General features: G+C 43.5%; 1 pseudogene; it reads left to right on the top strand.

The window, feature by feature from the left end:
- Nucleotides 1-7,729: 7,729 nt before the first annotated feature.
- On the top strand, nucleotides 7,730-19,141 carry LOC135559400 (mediator of RNA polymerase II transcription subunit 24-like; annotated as a pseudogene).

A 19,141-nucleotide genomic window follows, 5' to 3' on the forward strand; every position in this document is an offset into this window, starting at 1 on the left:
TCAGGATGCCATGTACATGCGCTGCGCGTAGAGGCGCCAGACATCCCTGAGCCCAGAGAAGGAGCTCCTGTGCCATAAGATGGAGGCGGTGGGACCTCAGTCCACCCTGATGGTTGATGTAAGCCACCACTGTGGTGTTGTCCATTCTCACAAGGACATGTTTTCCCTTCAGATGTGGAAGGAAAAACAGAAGGGCCAGCAGTACAGCTCAGAGCTCTAGTGTATTGATGAGCCTGTCCGTCCAAGGGGGTAGCCAACAGCCGTTGGCAAACCTGTCCTTGGTCACACCACCCCAACCGTTCTGGGAGGAGTCTGTGCTGACCAATTCTCCGCCCCGGCTGAGAGAGAGGAGCGACAGCGCCACTTCAACAATGCCCTGAGGCACTGTGCGGTCACCCGCAGCTGGCGGTGACAGTGACGCTTCGGGTGCAGCCGGTGGGAGTTGAACCACTGTTGAAAAGGCTGGAGATAAAGCAGGCCCAGGGGAATTAGCAACGAGGCCACCGCTAGCAATCCCAACAGGTGTTGGCATGTCAGGGAGGTTACCATCCGCCCCTGCCGACAGTGGTCGGGGCAAGAAAAGATCGCCTGAACCCGTCTGGTGGGCAAGCGTGCTCTCATGAGGATTGAGTCCAGTTCCATGCCAATGAAGACCACCCTCTGGGTGGGCATCAGGCGACTCTTCTTGTCGTTTACAATAATGCCCGGTCCGCCGATGTGGGTCAGGAGCATGTCTCTGTCTGACAGGACCTGGGTCCTGGTCGTGGCACAAATTGGCCAATCGTCCAGGTAATTGAGGATCAACAATCCTCGGGACGTGAGTAGTGCCAGGACAGTGTTCTTGCACTTTGTGAATGTGCTGGGTGCCAAGGAGATACCGAAGACAAGAACCATGAATTCGTAAGCCGTTCCTTCGAATGCGAATCAGAGGTACTGCCAATGAGCTGGGTCCATTGAGCTGGGTGAACAGGAACATGGAAGTACGCACCCTTAGGTCCAGCATCACAAAACACTAGTCCCTGTACACGGCCTGCAACACACTGGCTTTGGACAACATGTGGAACCTCAGTACCTTCAAGTACCAGTTGAGGTTGCAGAGGTCCACAATTGGTCGAAACCCTCCGTCTCTTTTTGGGACCACAAAATAAGTGGAGTAGAACCCACCTAGCCATTCTGATGTCTCAATCCTGCGGATGGCACCCTTGTCCAAGAGTGAGGAGTTCTTCAGGGGGGTCAGCAACCATGGTGACATGAAGGCCCCTGAAGGACGGGGGCCAACACCGGAATTGGAGTTGGTACCCCTTGAGCATTGGGGACAACACCCACGGGGACTCTCCACCCTCCTCCCACTTTGCCCTTTGAGACAGGTAGAAGCAGCCAAGGCCAGGGAAGGGTGTGTCAGGAGTCCTGCCGGGGCCCGCTTCAGGGAGGGGCTCCACCGCACGCTGTGCCCCTCCCTGCTGTTGTCCCTCAGCCCGAGGTGATGGGAGAGGAAAGGGACCCCACTGTCGTTCGGGTGCAGGCGGGTGGCAACAGTCTGTCTGCCTGAGGAGGTGGAATGAACTGTCTCAGGGTCTCCCTGTCCCTACGAACCTCTCCTGCAAGGCCTCGCAGAACTCAGCAGAGATGGGGACAGGTGGAGAATCATCACTGTCCACCAGTTTGATGTCCAGTGCAGTGGCTACCCGACTGAGTAGGCTCCTCATAGCCTCTCAAGCCGCTGGGGGCGATTAAGCCCAGCTGCCGGCTTCTGATGGCCTGTCAGCCTGGTAGCCCCGCTCACGGTGGAGAACAGTGCCAGCATTGTCCCCCAGAATAATCCTATCACTGGCCAACAGGGAACAGCTGTCGTCGCCTTCGAAGCTATCAACCTCCTGACGCAGGGCATGCACCCTCCGTCCAAGGTGGTCTCAGCAGTTTGCCTCCTGCCCCCATCCAGGAATGGCATCAGCTATGCTCTACCTGCGTTGGCTCCCACCACACTTCCTGGGAGGGGTACTGGGCGCAGTACAGGGACCAACAGCTCGCTGGCGCACCTCTCCTAATGGAAGGAGCTTGTCTCCAGCCTAAGCCCGAGCCTGGCCACCCACTCGCGCATGGCTCAAACCCAGGCAGTGCATACACGAGGTATGTGGAGCCCACCATCAAACCTGTCACAAAGGGAAGCCATAAGCTCAGCCAAGCCAACAAGGCCAAGGAGCATGGGTCCGACGCCCTGAGAAAGGTTATGTCATGACCTGCTTGGAGGTATAGGAACCTGGTGAAGGATAAACTATCCAGTACCTCTGCAAAAAAACAGGGAAGACCCGTGTGGTAAAAGCAGGCATACAAAAAAACAGCAACCAGTTAATGGATTTGATTTTTATGTTATTTATTCTATGCCAACTGCAATATTACCTAGCCGTTTAATATCCAAGCAGTAAAAACAACACCATATGATGGAGTAACCCCGTTAAGGAACTCCAAAGCTAATGTCTCAACATAGTGAAAAGCCCACCATGATACTCTTACACTCTGTGGGGGAAAGAACAAGAAAGAAAAAAACCTGCATGGTAATTAGCAGAGAACCAGCCGTTTAAGCAATTCAGAACACACACATAGAACAAGCCAGTCGGCAAGTTGTGTCAGGTAAATTAAAGTTTGTGGCAGCAAGAGCCACCATACTAACAGGCTGACTACACGGCTCGCATCACGTGCGCTGCAAAATAAATTTAGAAATCTGTGTTATTCAATTATTGCAGCCACACTGCTCGAGTGTCTGCGTTGCCAAGGGCTAAAATAGATTTCTGACGCAGATTGCGCTGCAAGTTCTGCCTCTCCCATCTCCTCATTGGTTTATAGAAGCAGGTACCCACGCCATCTCCTCATTGGTTATACTCACATGGGTGACTGAAAGACGAACGAGGTCAGTGGCGGTAATGCACCTAATTTATGAAGGTTGCCAATTGCAATATAAAGTCAAGAGAAGAAAAAGCCTGGAAGGAAGAGAGTTGACTAGAAACAATTTGGTTGACCGTTTTGTGGGTGGATTAATTGGCGGAGTAGGGGACCTTGTGCATTTCAGGTAAAATAACAACTCAATGTTTATATCCTAGGACAAATTAGCTAGCACAGCAAGCTAGCTAAATAGGACAACTTAGCTAGCAAGTGCAAGCTAGCTAGCTAAATTGCCATAAAGGTTTAATAATGCTTTTTCGACCTGTCCCCAAATTAATGTAATTGGTTCAGAGTTAGTTTTGATATTTTAACCTGTGCGTCGTGATCGCGTTTGGTGTGGGGGGACAAAATAAATGTATGCACGATGCCGTACGAGCACAGCCGGTTTGGGTTCCATGTAATGGATGCACACAGAGTCATAGGGTCGCTTAGGGTCCCAGGAACTCAGTCAGGGTCTAAACTTACTGTTATAGTAGAATGCAAAAGGTGCAATTTTTCTCTTGTTATGTCAGTCGCTGACAGTCACTCAGGCATGCAGGGCCCTGACATCCAGTGGGCCCTGTGAGAGCGAAACTCATAACTATAATTATATTTCCATTATTAGCAGCATCGAGGCTGTCCACTTTGAAGAAGCTGAGACAGAATGGCTATATAAGGAATGGAACATATAGGACCAGGGCCCTGCTACCATTTTAACCTATACAGCTGTCAGATGTGGACGTTAAGTAGCAAGAACTGAGATGGAAAGATGATGGAGAAAGGTCAAGGGAAGCTATTTTCATAAAGAGGGATGGGACTCTATACGTTATTCAAAGACAGAATCCTATAAAGGCAGGACTCTGTAAAATGAGAATTTAGTCTTCTCCATCGAGGGGCTTGGCTCTGTTACATTTGTAATAAAGTCTTTCCATGGAAGGGCTCGTCTTTGTTACATTATATTAAAGTCTATTTTGAATTCACAAGTTCTAGTAAGAGTGTTATATTTCTGAGTCAATATCAGATACACTCAGATATCATTAACATGGCATTAGTCATAGCAAAATGTGTAGAATTGCAGGAAATCAGCTGTAAAACTGAACATTTTTTCTCTGCCCCATGGCAAAATTTGTAGAATAACATAAAATGTGTCATGAAACTGTCGCACTGATCTGTTTCACCTGTCTTTGAGCTTGTCTCCACCCCCCTCCAGGTGTCGCCCATCTTCCTCATTATCCCCAGTGTATTTATAGCTGTGTTCTCAGTTTGTCTTGTCAGTCTGTCTTCTTGCTTGCTCAAGTTCTGTTTCCTCGCTTCTGACCATTCTGCCTGCCCTGACCCCGAACCTGCATGTCGTTCTGTATCTGCCCGACTCTGACCCGTTTGTGAACCTCTTCCTGTCCTGAGCCTGCCTGCTGTTTTGTGCCTTATTGACTCTGCCCTGGATTACGGACCTCTGCCTGCCTTTGTCTTTTGCCTGCTCCCTATTTGAGTCAATAAACATCTGACGAGCTGTCTGGGTCTTATCCTGAGTTCTGATAGAAATTGGGGTGGGGAAACTAGAGCCGGCCCTGATTTGGATAGTTGTACTTCCAATTTTGGTCATCATTTAGTGACTGCAAAGCAAAAGTTTTGATTTACTGGGATTCTTTAAAACAGATTAACTTTGTCTGCTTCGACTCGAGATAAAAGTATGGTTGCGTTAATCTTTTTGCAGGCAGTAGTGTTCTTTTGATGAATCTACTTGCATTTATGTTTTGAGAAGGCAACTACATTTTGAAAATGCATTTACTGTTTTGCACAAGGCCCCAGAGTTCTGTGTCTTGTGAACTCTGTTTTGAAAATTGACAATTGTTCCAAAAAAAATGCTTGTAAACAATTGAGGAAAACTGTAATTAACATACGGAGGCTGCTGCCTGCCATGTGACCACCCCGGCCAAGAAAAATTAGCCCGCAGCTGGGGAACCATACACTGAGACCTACTCCCCAACGTGTACCTGCCTGGCCCTCCCCTTTATATGTTTCCCCCCTGTTTTTGAGGCACCCAGAAAATATGTAATCAATATGTAATTAATGCACTCACAAATTCCTACTATTTTGCTGAAATTGTGAAAAAAATTGAAAGAGTGAGGATGACCCCCAAGGGAATGTCAGCCCCTTCTGTGGTCCAAATTATCATATCCACACACGCCCTGGCCAGCTGGGGGCTTTCATTCACATACTATGAAACAAGGAACAACCCAACAACACACACATTCCACACATTCCTTTCAAGAGAGGAGACTGACTGACTATGGGAGCCAGAGTGTGTAGTACATTACTGTACAGTCAGCCATGCTCTGTGTGCCTGCCATATAGGTTAATTAGCCCCACATCACACTCCCAATGGCTGGGGCTCTGGCAGGGGCTCTTGGTGACAGTAAAACGATGGGCAGTCGTGTTGAAGGGTCTATATAAAGCACTACCATGTCAAGCTGTACGGCTCTCCGGCCGCTTTCATTGCTCAAAGTACTCGCTATTAGTTACCAAGATGATATCACTGAGTGATAGAGACTTTTAGCTCGGAGGTCTCTAGCTATTCAATCAGCCTACCTCCGCTTTTAAATACATTAATAGAACATTCTTCCACTGCAAATCCACCACCTTGTGAACAGTGTTAGATGCCAGAAGGCAAGATGGATTATTATCATATGTACAATTGCATCACAATTAGGCCTAACCTTTATAAAGCCAACATTACTACGTGGTAAACATAGCCCTGAATCCAGGGGCCTTGCACCAAGGTAGAAAATATTATCAATATATTCTAACATGAGAAGCATTGGGCAACTTTATCACAATGAAATTCAGTATCAATGGTTTCTTGAATAACTTTAGTTAGCTCTATCTTAGCCTAGTATAGTGCCCTGTGTGGTGAAGTCATGAGAAAAGACCAGCAGCTCTTTGGTCTGTCTGGGAGGGAACTGGCATCTGTCATCAACTGCTCTAATAGCCCTTTCACTGGGAGAGAGCAGGGATTTGATTCTCATCTCTTTAGCCCACCATCCACCCCTCCCTTCTCTCCATCCATGCCAGCTGGAGTAGCATCTTTCTATTACTGATATCACTGTGTCCCAATTGGACACAGGCCCTTCTCCGGCCGAGACAGAGTCTCCTGTGTAAGGCAAAACGGGGGCCATTGTAGAGGGGGGCTCTGGGGAAAAGAACATCCACACAAAGACAGGCTGGGTTGGAGGCGTGGGGTGTTTGGGGAGACAGCACCTCATCCAACCTGTCTGGCTATTCCCCTTTAAGCCAGGCACAACAACAACCAGGGAAACCTGACCTCACAGGACACCTCACTTGTGTGAGAGGTCCACTTTCAAAACATAGTCATGATAGGACTGATGTTATTATCCTATTAGTGATAATCATGATGACATTGTATCATGTTGAGAATAAAATAGTATAGTATGGCACAAGCTAATATAAGCTAAAAGTAGCCAGTAACTCTCAAGATTGTCAGTCAAATGGAGTTTCAGCGTCCTGCATTTAATGGCATGCACGTCACTACCTTTCAACTCCAATGGTTTGTATGGTCACTAAGGGCACTTAAGGATGGGCCATTGGCAGAACTCTAATATGGCGCCTGAGACGGGCACACAGAGGACATTGCTGCTGACAAAGACAAGTGAAACTGGAGACACAGTGACAAGTCCCCATTGCTACAGACAAGGACCTTACTGAGAACCCCAAAAAATGAATGACCCTATTACGTAAGAATTTCTTTCTCAAGTCATTATTCTCTTTGGTAATCTAATGTGGTATAGTTACATTATGTAATATGTCAGATAACACTTGTTGTTCTTAGGTTTTCCAACATTAATTTAACTAGTCATGGTCTATCGGTGGTATATTCAAAACACCCCCGGAAGGGGGAGGGGGGGCAGTAGACCTATTGTGGCATTTTCAGTGTCATATGTTAAACCATTAAATTAGTAATTGTGTATCAATATCAGCTGTATTGTTATTCTACACCTAACCTATCCTCTGAAGATTTGTTCGCGTTCCAAGTCCTCAACTAAACTGTGGCAAAGGAGCGCTACATAAGTGTGAAAGGCGTGACATCTAGTGGCGAAAATTGGCGGTTTGAACGAAAGTAACCAATGGGCCTGTTGTTTCATCAAAACTGTCTCTCTTGACCAATCGGTGTATACGATGTTTTTCTCGTAGTTTAAACAAAAGATGGCGTTCATTGTCTTGTAAATCCAACATTAGGCTACATTTATCTATTAAATTCATACGTTGTCGATGTTTCATGTAAGTATTTATTTAACTGGTTATTTATCTAGCTAGCTACGTATCATAGTCTTCACATTGAGTATGCCAAGGCTGTCGGTGCAAGCTAAAAAAGTTAAGCTACTGTTTTACTTTGCTGTGGAAGACAGCTTGCTGGCTAGTCGTTGTTACTAGATATGTCTCAAGTGTACATTGCAATACGTCAACAACTTTCATGCAAACAGTCTACACGGTGAACAACAAAAAGCTATCTAGAAAGGCACTCTGGGTACGGTAGTTTCATACTAGTAACGTTATGTGCATGATGCATAATTTACTAAAATGACATGGCGTTATAGTTTTTCTAAGTTCTTCAACATGACCTTTCCAGAATTTTGTTTAGTGATGGCTTCAATTTACTGTTGTTACTCGCCAAATAGTGAAAAGCGACATCTCACCAAAGTAAAGATGTCGGTAGTGTGTGAACGACCTGTTATCTGTTAGCTTCGACCGCAACTAAGGATTCTGAGGGGACATTGCGTTGGTAGCGTGGTAAGTTTGGAAATTAAACTTTTGTTCTCGTATTGTATCCCGTGTTATAGAGTAGCTTTTCAGGAACACATAACACTTTTTTCACGAGGATATTACTTATTTAGGTCAAGATAAGGTGGTCTTAGTCCCTTTCGGAGACACTCTGACAGCCAAATACTCCATCAAAAAGTGAATAGATTCTCACTTGCGATGCCTTTCGTATCACATCAAACTAATTTCACAAATGCAAAAGACATACTTTGTACACTGTTTTAACCAGCTTTATCCCAGTTGCAGCCAACAGTATTTTTCAGCGGCCTTCCGTTACACATGGGTGTTCCGAGCATTTCAAATAGCTAATTAGCACTAATTAACACGCGATGTGACATGGAGATGGCAGTGTGGGAACGCTGACATTAACCCTAAAAAATTGTGTATAAATTTAACGTTTCGGTTTATTTCTCGCTGATATGAAAGATATGGTCCTTGTGCCTACAAAATCAGGTGGGGCACTTTATAAAACTCCCCCATACAAAGAGGCTTTCCTCCAATGACTTAAGTGTAACGGAATTGAATTGAGTCACGATCAAGAGCTAGGACTTACTATGAGATATCTTCTTTTCAAGTTATCAGAAAAGGCAGAAAAGTTAGCGGACAGGTCAATGATTCCCATGTCAATAAGAAACCAAATCATCTGTCTGGAATCTTAAATTCCAAATAAAATTGTATTTCTTACATGCTTCCTAAACACAGGTGTAGACCAACAGGGAAATACTTTCTTTCCGGCCTTTTCCAATAAGGCAGAGTTAAAGATAAAATAAAATAAAAATATAAATAGTGACACAAGGAATAAATACACAGTGAATGAGTAAAAATAACAACATGTCCTATATACAGGGAGTACCAGTACCGAGTCGATGTGCAGGGGTACGAGGTAACAGGTAGATATGTACATATAGGTAGGGGTAAAGTGACTAGCTAACAGGATAGAGAAGACTGAGTTGTAGCAGCAGCATATGTGAAGCAGCAGAGTGGGTGTGGGTAGAGTCCAGGGTGTGCATAGTCAGTGCAAAAGAGTTAGTTAAAAAGGGTCAATGCAGGTAGTCCAGGTAGCCATTGTATTAGCTATTTAGCAGTCTTGTGGCTTGGGGGTAGAAGCTGTTTAGGGTTCCAGATTTGGTGCACTGGTACCGCTTGCTGTTCGGTAGCAAAGAGAACAATCTATGGCTTGTGTGGCTGGAGTCTTTGAGGCCTTCCCCAGACACTGCCTTGTATAAAGGTTCTGGATGGCAAGGAGCTCAGACCCAGTGATGAGCTGGGCTGTATTCACCACCCTCTGTAGCACCTTGTAATTGGGTGTATTACAGTTGCTGTACCAAGCAATGACGCAGCCAGTCAAAATGCACTCAATGGTGCAGCTGTAGAACTATTTGAGGATCTGAGGGCCCATGCTAAATCTTTTTTTAGCCTCCTGAGGGGGAAGAGGTGCTGTCGTGCACTCATCACAATTGTGTGGCTGTGTGTAGGCCATGTTAATTCCTTAGTGATGTGGTCACAGAGGAACTTGAAGGTCTTGACCCGCTCCAGTACAGCCCCATCGATGTGGATGGGGGTGTGCTCGTTTCTCCATTTCCTGTAGTCCACGATCAACTCCTTTGTCTTGCTGACATTGAGGGAAAGGTTGTTGTCCTGGCACCACATTGCCAGGTCTTTGACCTTATAGGCTGTCTCATTGTTGTCGGTGATCAGTCCTACCATCGTTGTGTCATCTGCAAACTTGATGATGGCGTTGGAGTCGTTCGTGGCCACACTGTCGTGGAACAGGGAGTACAGGGGGGACTAAGCACACACCCTGAGGGGCCCCTGTGTTGATGTTCAGGGTGGCGGAAGTGTTATTGCCTACCCTCACCGCCTGGGGGCGGCCTGTCAGGAAGACCAGAATCTTGTTGCAGAGGGAGGTGTTCAAATTTCAACACTTTGTCCAATATCTCAAGATACAGTGGTCATGTTATATTTTCAGGGCTGATGTAGAACACAGAGATTATTCAAATAAAAGTAAAATACACACACCAGGGGTAGTAACAGAGTAGATATAACTGGGATTTTCGTGAACAAAAAAGCAGAGTTACTATTTACCAATTAGTAACATTTTGGCTGTATATATCACAGGTATGTTGTATTTTTAGTAGCCCAACTGATCAAGCCTAGAGAGACAAATAATACCTCCAACCTTGTGCCCTTGCCACCTGCATGCGCACACACACACAACGCACACTTAACACAAGACACAAACTTCTCAGCATCTGCACACGTTTACACAGCACTCCCAACATCACACACACCAGGGTTAGAAAAGCTGATAAAACGTACTGTTAACTTCCCCAAAAAATCCTATTGGAAAATAATGCTTTTTATATTTATTGCTGGAAATACCAGTGCATTGAAATACATTTGACCATCATGCTTATTGGTCTATAGGTTAATTTGCATAATGTAGTGGAATTAAATTGCGCTGTGTGTATTTTTATCCAACACAACTATCAGCGCACAGCATACAGAGCCTGTTTTGAGCACGATTTCTCCTGCAGCTCCTAAACTAGTTGCTGCTGGAGTAAAACGTGCGCTTTTATAACCTCATTCATTGCGCAACAATTCTAAATGCAATCGCATGATAAAAAAAAATGTTTTGGTGCATGATTAAAAATACCTAGTATTGTTTTTGCCCCTAATTTACCATTTCAGTGCAGGCAACAAGCTAACAGCGCATCACCCACCACTTTACAATGAGCGCTGGGGGCAGTATGCATTTTGAAAACATACTTAATTGTTTGAAACCTGAATGTTTTATTTATGAGGCATGTTTTACCTTTATTCAAAGTAGCCTATAAGGAAAATTCGACCATGGAAACGTGGAGGCAATTATTTTATAAAGACTTCATAGGCGGCGCAGTGAGTTTCGAGTTTGATTAAGCTTAGGCTACAATTTATCCTACAATTTCTACAGTTCTGCTTGCCCGTTCTGATTTTAATATACGCATTTTCTTGTCATTGTCACGTGGTTAGTCATACAAATCTGACTTAAAATGATACAAATCAAGAAGTTAAAAGTCAACTAATGCGAGATCATCAGCCTCTACCGTATGGACACATTGTGATCCGTTGGCGGCTAAATATGTTAACTCCTAGCCTATAGGCCAATGCAGCATTGCTTTTTCACACTGAGGATTGGTGATTATGGAGGGGGAGTTTGATGAAAAGATTTTTCAAATAGCTTCCTTTGAGAAACTATAGTTTTAATATATTATCATTTGCAATGGATGTTAAAACCTCTTTAAGCTAGGGGGCAGTATTTTGATGTTTGGATGAAAAACGTGCCCAAAGTAAACTGCCTATTTCTCAGGCCCAGAAGCTAGAATATGCATATAATTGGCAGATTAGGATAGAAAACAATCTAAAGTTTCCAAAACTGTCAAAATTGTCTGTGAGTATAACAGAACTGATATTGCAGGAGAAAACATGAGGAAAATCCATCCAGGAAATGCTGTTTTTCTGAAACTAGTCTTCCATTGCAATCCTCCATTTGATGGGATATCAACCAGATTCCTTTCCCAATGGCTTCCACAAGGTGTGAACAGTCTTTAGACATAGTTTTCCAGCTTTTATTCTGAAAAATGAGCGAGAATGATCACATCGTGTCAGTGGATAGCCGGATGTCCTCAGATTTATGCATACGCACGCGCGCCTGGAGCGAGACCTTTTCTTTCTCTCTTCTATTGAAAATGCTACCGTCCGGTTGAAATATTATTGATTATTTATTGTATAAACAACCTGAGGATTGATTATAAAACAATGTTTGACATGTTTCTACGAACTTTACGGATACTATTTGGAATTTTCATCTGCCCGTTGGGACCGTATGAGCCTGTGGATTTCTGAACAAAACGAGCCTACCAAATGGAGGTTTTGGATATAAAGATAATCTTTTTCGACCAAAACAAACATTTATTGTGTAACTGGGAGTCTCGTGAGTGCAAATATACGAAGATCATCAAAGGTAAGCGATTAATTTGATTGGTCACGAAAGTCAGAAAAGCAATCTAATTTGCCTGCTACCTGTTTGTGATGCTTTGTCTGCTGAGAGCTGTCCTCACATAATCACATGTTTTGCTTTCACCGTAAAACCTTTGAAATATGACACGCCAGGTGGATTAACAACAAGTTGTGTTTTGGTATTTTGCACTTGTGATTTCATGAAAATGAAATATTTTTAGTAATTTCATTTTAATTTGGTGCTTTGCAATTCGCCGGATGTTGACAAAAATTATCCCGCTAAAGGGATCTGTGCGCCAAGAGTAAAAAAACAACAACCTCTCCTACATTTCTGTGCAGTGGTGGAAAAAGTACTCAATTGTCATACTTGAGTAAAAGCAAAGATACCTTAATAGAAAATGACTCAAGTAAACGTGAAAGTCGCCCAGTAAAATACTACTTGAGTAAAAGTATTTGCTTTTAAATATACTTAATTATCAAAAGTAAATGTAATTGCTAAAATATACTTAAGTATCAAAAGTACAAATGAAAGTATAGATTGTTTCTTATTCCTTATATTAAGCCAACCAGACAACACAATTATCTTGTTTTTATTTATTTATGGATAGCCAGGGGCACATTCCAACACTCAGACATAATTTACAAATAAAGCATTTGTGTTTAGTGAGTCCTCCAGATTAGAGACGGCAGGCATGACCAGGGATGTTCTCTTGATAAGTGTGTGAATTGGACCATTTTCCTGTGCTGCAAGGCATTGAAAATGTAACTAGTACTTTTGGGTGTCAGGGAAAATGTATGGAGTAAAAAGTACATTCATTTTCTTTAGAAATGTGATAAAGTAAAAGTTGTCATATATATAAATTGTAAAGTACAGATACTCAAAAAACGTACTTAAGTAGTTCTTCAAAGTATTTTTACTTAAGTACTTTACACCACGCTCCCTCAACGTCATCAGGACAGAGAAACCAGACACATGCTCATTGCTCACATGGCTCATTGCTCACATGGCGCACTCCGAACAAAAGATAATGAGAAAATTTACACATCTAGTAAATTATTGTTATGAAATAAGCCAAAACCAAGTGTAGCAGGTTGGGAACTCTGCAAACAACGTTTCCACTCTGAGAACAAGAATGGTAAATGACTGTAATTAATATATGCATTGACAGAAAGGAATGTGCCCAAATTGCCGGGTTCCAAAAAAGGCATTGGCCTATAAGATTGTGATTTGAAACAATCCACAGCTATTTGTTTAAAGAAGCTAATGATCCTCGATTCCTTTGCGGCTAAGTCGTGCTTTCTGGTGAAGTATTTTATTTATTTCTGTATAGAAAGGAGTAATTACACTGTATAAAAAGAACAAAATGTAAACAATTTCAACAATTTTACTCTGTTATATTCATATAATGAAATCAGTAAATTGAAATAAATTCATTGGGTCCTGATGTATGGATGTATGGACCTTTACTGGCCCAACGCTCTAACCACTAGGCGTTCTGCCCCAGTAGCCATTGAAGGTGAGCATTTTCCCACTGAAGTCGGTTACAATGCTGAACTGCAGTCAGGTTAAGACCCTGGTGAGGATGACAAGCACCCAGATGAGCTTCCCTGAGATGGTTTCTGACAGTTTATGCAGAAATGATTTGTTTGTGCAAACCCACAGTTTCATCAGCTGTCTGGGTGGCTGGTCTCACGATTCCGCAGGTGAAGAAGCCGAATGTGGAGGTCCAGGGCTCGCGTGGTTACACGCGGTCTGCAGTTGTGAGACCAGTTGGACGTCCTGACGGATTCTCTAAAACGAAGTTGGAAGCGGCTTATGGTAGAGAATTTAACATTAAATTATCTGGCAACAGCTGTGGTGGATATTCCTTCAGTCAGCATGCCAATTGCACGCTCCCTCAACTTGAGATATCTGGCATTGTGTTGTGACAACTGCAAATTTTGGAGTGGCCTTTTCTTGTCCCCAGCACAATGTGCACCTGTGTAATTATTTTGCTGTTGAATCAACTTCTTGATATGCCACATCTGTCAGGTGGATGGATTATCTTGGCAAATGAGTGCTTTAACCATATTTAATAACAAATGGTAAACAGAAGGTATGTCATCTTTGTCAGATTGCGTCTCTTTATACGCAGAGCCAGGATGAGAAATGGCATAGCGGTGGGTCCAATAGGGAAGCATATGGAAATAAATGTGCAAAAAATGCTACAAACAGAACAAAAATATAAGCGCACTATGTAAAGTGTTGGTCCCATGTTTCATGAGCTGAAATAAATGATCACAGAAATGTTCCATATGCACAAAAAATGTATTTCTCTCATATGTTGTGCACATCCCTGTTAGTGAGCATTTCACCTTCTGCTACCATTTCTGTCAAGCCGTCTTCTTCGCATACAATTTGATGCATATGTTCGATAAATCCACCGTATGCACCACACAGAACGCACTGCAACTGCCTCTTCAATACAATGCTGCAAGGCAAAAGCAGCGTTCCATTAGAAATTAATGTACTTCTGGTGTACCAAACGCAATGACGCTGTAGGTGTGATGGAGGCATTGGTTGCTGTTAGCTTCGTCTTGCAACTAAGGGATTCTGTTGGGATACAGAACCAGAATCCCTTAGTTGCGGCAGAATCCCTTAGTTGCGGTCAAATAAGCTAGTTCTTTGTGTGTGCAAGGTGTAACTTATCCAAAATAAACTACTTCTGAACACTTTGTTTACCGCCAGACTACTTCTGGTTCATGTGCATGCGTTGGATCTGCACTACGAGCTTCATTGAGCATCCGATGCTACATGCATGGGCTAGCATCAAAGTGAGCCAGCAGTGTCACCAGGCACAACTTTGGGGCTACAGTTTCACCAAGACGTACATAATGGAGCTGATCTTATGACATTTTCATATGCTAAAAACTCTTGATTTCCATGTATTGCATGTGTTTGATAATGTGTTTAGCTCTTGTCGGTATGAAGGTGGTCAATTTGAAACAAGCCGTACTCCAGGCTTGGAAGGAGCCTAGTCCCATGTGGCTCCCTTTCCACCGCAACCTGGCAGGTCAGCTGACTTGTGTTGATCATCCATGTAAATGTATGCGATGTGGAAAGTAAACAGTTAATTAATATGATTTCAGGGTATGAAATAATTCATTTCTTTATTTCCCTATGTTCCAGAGACTTATGGAGCAGGCAATGATTGGCCCTTCTCCCAACCCGCTCATCTTGTCCTACCTAAAGTATGCCATCAGTTCCCGGGTATGGTTGACATTTTGAAACCCATCGTTTATCCTATACATAGCGTCAAAATAGACATATATGATCTGTATTCTTTGGTTGTAGTAATATTAAAGGGTTAATCTTCATATTCTGCACATAGTAGGAAAGGCAGTGTTCAAGATTGGCTAGTGTGCTTGATTTATTATGTACAATAATTACAAATAGAATTGTCTTTCCTCAGATGGTGTCTTATTCAAGTGTACTCTTAGCCATCAGTTTGGCCACCTTTTTATATTGTTCTGGCTAATACCAACTGTCTGACCACTACTAGACATGCATACTTTCATCGGCTGACAACTTGTCTGACAAATGCCCCTGTTTGTTCCCAAGTTTGATGATTTCTCCAGGGAGCTCTGCGTCAAGTCCCTGATGTAGATTCTGGACATGTGCTCCCACCGTCTCAGGTGCGCATCCTTTCATTAGTCCTTCCTTTAAATTGGGCATTGGTGTTAGCCCTGGAAAATGTTTCATCCTGGCTCTGTGTATAAATAGATGCAACCTGACAAAGATGACATACCTTCTATTCACCATTTGTTATTAAATATGGTTAAAGTACTATTCGGAGTGAGTGCATTTCTGATGTCAAGTCACCTTTTCATATTGAAAAATTATCTGCAGAATACCATGCAAATGGAGGTTTGGGATTAGTGTGGTTGCTGACAGGCTGTGCCTGGTACTGCGAGAGGCTCGGGGAGCTGGGGCCGGCGGCCAGCACTGAAGCCAGCCATAGGGCCTGCAAGGAGAGGCTAAGGGACCTGGTGAACAGCACCAAGAACAGGGCCCTGGTCCACATCGCATGCCTGGAGAACCAAGGTCAGTCAGCAGCTACGGAATCTTCTAAGGGATTTTCCTATCACTACCTGTGCTTTGCTGCATATTATTGTGATCAAACTGAAATGACAGCAGAATATTAATATTGTTGTAGCATTTGATTAAATGGATTTAATTGGTTTTGTTAAAGTTGCGTAAATTCAAATCTGGTTTCAGGATAAATATAACAATGAGTCACCGATTTTATGCTATGTATTTTTTATTAGCTAAATAATAAATGGCAAATGCAACTTTCGTATTTACGGGCTCACTGTAATGCCACGCAGGGCAGAACAGAGAACATAAACAGTTGTTCTTATGATAAGCCAACAGGGTTGGAACTATGTCTATCACAGTAGAGGCTGGGCGTGGTTTAAACTTGCCCAGCCTTTCGCGGGCGCTCAGGCGGGTCCCCGCCTCTTGGCGCTTCTTGGAGTCCTCCCTCTGTCGATGTATAGATCCTTACTGTTCTGGTATCACCCCCTAGTTATAACAGTTGCTCAGTTCCTGCTATTGTGTTGTTCAGTATTTTTCCATCTCAGTTAAACCTCGTGATGACCACCCCTCTCTATCACAACTTTATAAGATACAGCAAGTCACACCATGTGCTCAATATTGTTACATACAAAAACAAGGACAAAGCATCTGCTGGGCTGTTATCTACAGTTTTGCAACATGCAGGTCACACCATGTTACTCAGTTCTTGTCACACACAAACAGGCAAGTAGCAAGCAGTTGTTTAATCTCATGATGCTCCAGTGCACAAATGCAGACACCTCACACAACCAACATCAGATAATATTTAATCATATATATATGCTAATGGATATAATGTAAAATACAGAATCCAACAGTATGTTTAACTCCACATCATATCTGAGGGCTTGGCTCTGTCCATTGTATGTGTATTCTTTCAGTTAGTAGGATAAATCTTACTTTGTCTTATACCGATTTTCTGCTTTTCCCCTGATATGTTTTAAAAGCCTCCTAGACCAATGTGGAGCAAGCTTTTTTTTTCAAAGTGACAGAGGGCCTCAGCAGTCTAACCAATCAGACACTGAGAGGCAAGCTGGAAGTGTGTATTTCATTGGTGAAGAGGTGAGAATGTAGCACTTTTTGGGGCAGAAGCCATTGCCTTTGTAAACAATAATTGAAGCCACAATGGCTGTTTTTTTTTAAATAATCATCTGACCTATCTTCTCCCTCAGTATTCCTACGATAGTGTTGGAACAGTCCGACCCCCTGCATCACTCATCGTTCCCCTCGGTCCACGCCTTCATCATGCTGGAAGGAACCATGAACCTGACGGGGGAGACTCGGCCACTGGTGGAACAGCTGATGATGATCAAGAGGGTGCAGGTGAGCCTTGATTGGTCTAGAGCACGGTTTTGTAAATATTGGTCAGGACACAAAGTGGGCTCTGGCCATGTGAGAGGTGGATCTCAAGTAGTGAGAATAAATCTATAATCACACACTATTTATACTTAATTTGGATCACGGGAGGACAGTCAATTTATAATTTGGGTTCTTGAGCTGAAAAGGTTTAAGAACTCCTGGTCTAGAGTTAACGTATGCAAAGCATATGCGAGTTTCACTTTTAAATTGAGGTAAAATTGTAATTCAGTTTGCTTCCTGAATTGAAATGGAATACTGACCCCCCCCCCTCCATTGTGGTGCGTTCCCCTGTGCAGCGTATCACTGCGCCACGCTTTGTGTTGGAGATCTGAAGACGTGTTTCACTGGCCTCATAGTCACCAGAGGGCACTGAAGAGCTTGAAGTGGACCGCCTTCACCATCCTTGAGGTACTTCTCACAATGAAGGCCGGATAGTTACAGGATGTAAATGTTTTATTTTCCTTGGAGCCCGTGTACCATCTCTCATCTCTAGATCCCCCCCCCAGGTTCTCCTCAGACTGAATAACTATCCCCAGGGAGAGAATGTACAGTACAGATATAGTAACTGAGTTATTCTCTTGACATCATAACAATCAATGGTTATAATGTCTGTTTCAAGTTTATTTACCAGTAAAAAATTCATTGGTCATATTACACAATCACCACTGAATGAAATGAATGTAGGCTAGTGAATACTGCTGGTCTAGTCTCTGTCAATCTGCAGCAGGACTTCATGGATGATGTGAACATTGCCTTTAAATACCCTCTGAAGCTCACACCACTGCTGGACATGGCTGACCAGCAATGCATGTGAGTGATCCAGAACATAAGAAGCATGGTATCATGTTTTATGCCATGGCATTGTTGAATTCTCGTTTCTGATTGGCTTGAAGGGCATGCTGGAGTTATTGCTTACATGTTCCAAGTGTGAGCTGCTTTTGAAAGTAAAAGTCGAATTTCAAACATTGTTGAGTTCGATTTTCATAATAGCAAGTTAGGACTGATGGTTTGGTTAGCTAAATAGCAAGTCTGTTTGTTTGTTACCAAAGCAACTAATGTAGCTATCTAGTAAACATGCTAGCTACTTCAGTGGATGTTCAACACATTTCTACCTGTAAATTAACACATCTCTAGTGGCAAATGTGTTTATTTATAGCCGTGGTATAAAAGGGATAATCAAGGGAAAGGAGATACCTAGTCAGTTGCGCAAGTTAATGCATTCAACCGAAATGTGTCTTCTGCATTTAACCCAACCCCTCTGAATCAGAGAGGTGTGGAGGGCTGCCTTAATCAACCTCCATGTCATCGGCGCCTGGGAAGCAGTTTTTGTTGGCAGTTTACTGCCTTGCTCAAGGGCAGAACAGATTTTTCCACCTTGCCGGCTCGGGGGTTCTACCTAGCGACCTTTCAGTTACTGGCCCAACGCTCTTATTGACCGGTAGGCTATCTCCCCCTTTCACACATTCCTATCACTACATCACTGTCTGTCTGTCAGTGTATTTCTCTCTCTCTCTCTCGTGTAACCTTCGGGGTAAGGACAGTGTGTACTCCCCACGGCTGAAGACTGCAGAAAATGCCAACATCCAACCCAGGCCTCATCCTGTGAGCCGAGCCCACCGTCACCAACATCCTCAAGGTCCTCCTTCTCCCCATGCCAACCCTACCAAGCCTTAAAGTCGGCAGGGTCATGATGTTCACCAGGAGGTCCATTGCAAAAGTGTGTTTTTAATGAACACAACGCTGACTTTTACCCGCTACTATATCCCTGGATCAGTACTGATGATAAGACCGTTAGTTCACCTTGTCATGAAGTCATATCACACTGTCATCACTGTATCTGTCTTCCCCTGTTGTGTTAGACGGTGGACTCAGACCACTCCCAAGTCTCCAGGGGGCTTGCCGGTTGTGCCGTGA

The sequence above is a fragment of the Oncorhynchus masou genome, chromosome 18 (genome assembly GCF_036934945.1).
Source record: "Oncorhynchus masou masou isolate Uvic2021 chromosome 18, UVic_Omas_1.1, whole genome shotgun sequence".
NCBI classification, from domain to species: domain Eukaryota; kingdom Metazoa; phylum Chordata; class Actinopteri; order Salmoniformes; family Salmonidae; genus Oncorhynchus; species Oncorhynchus masou.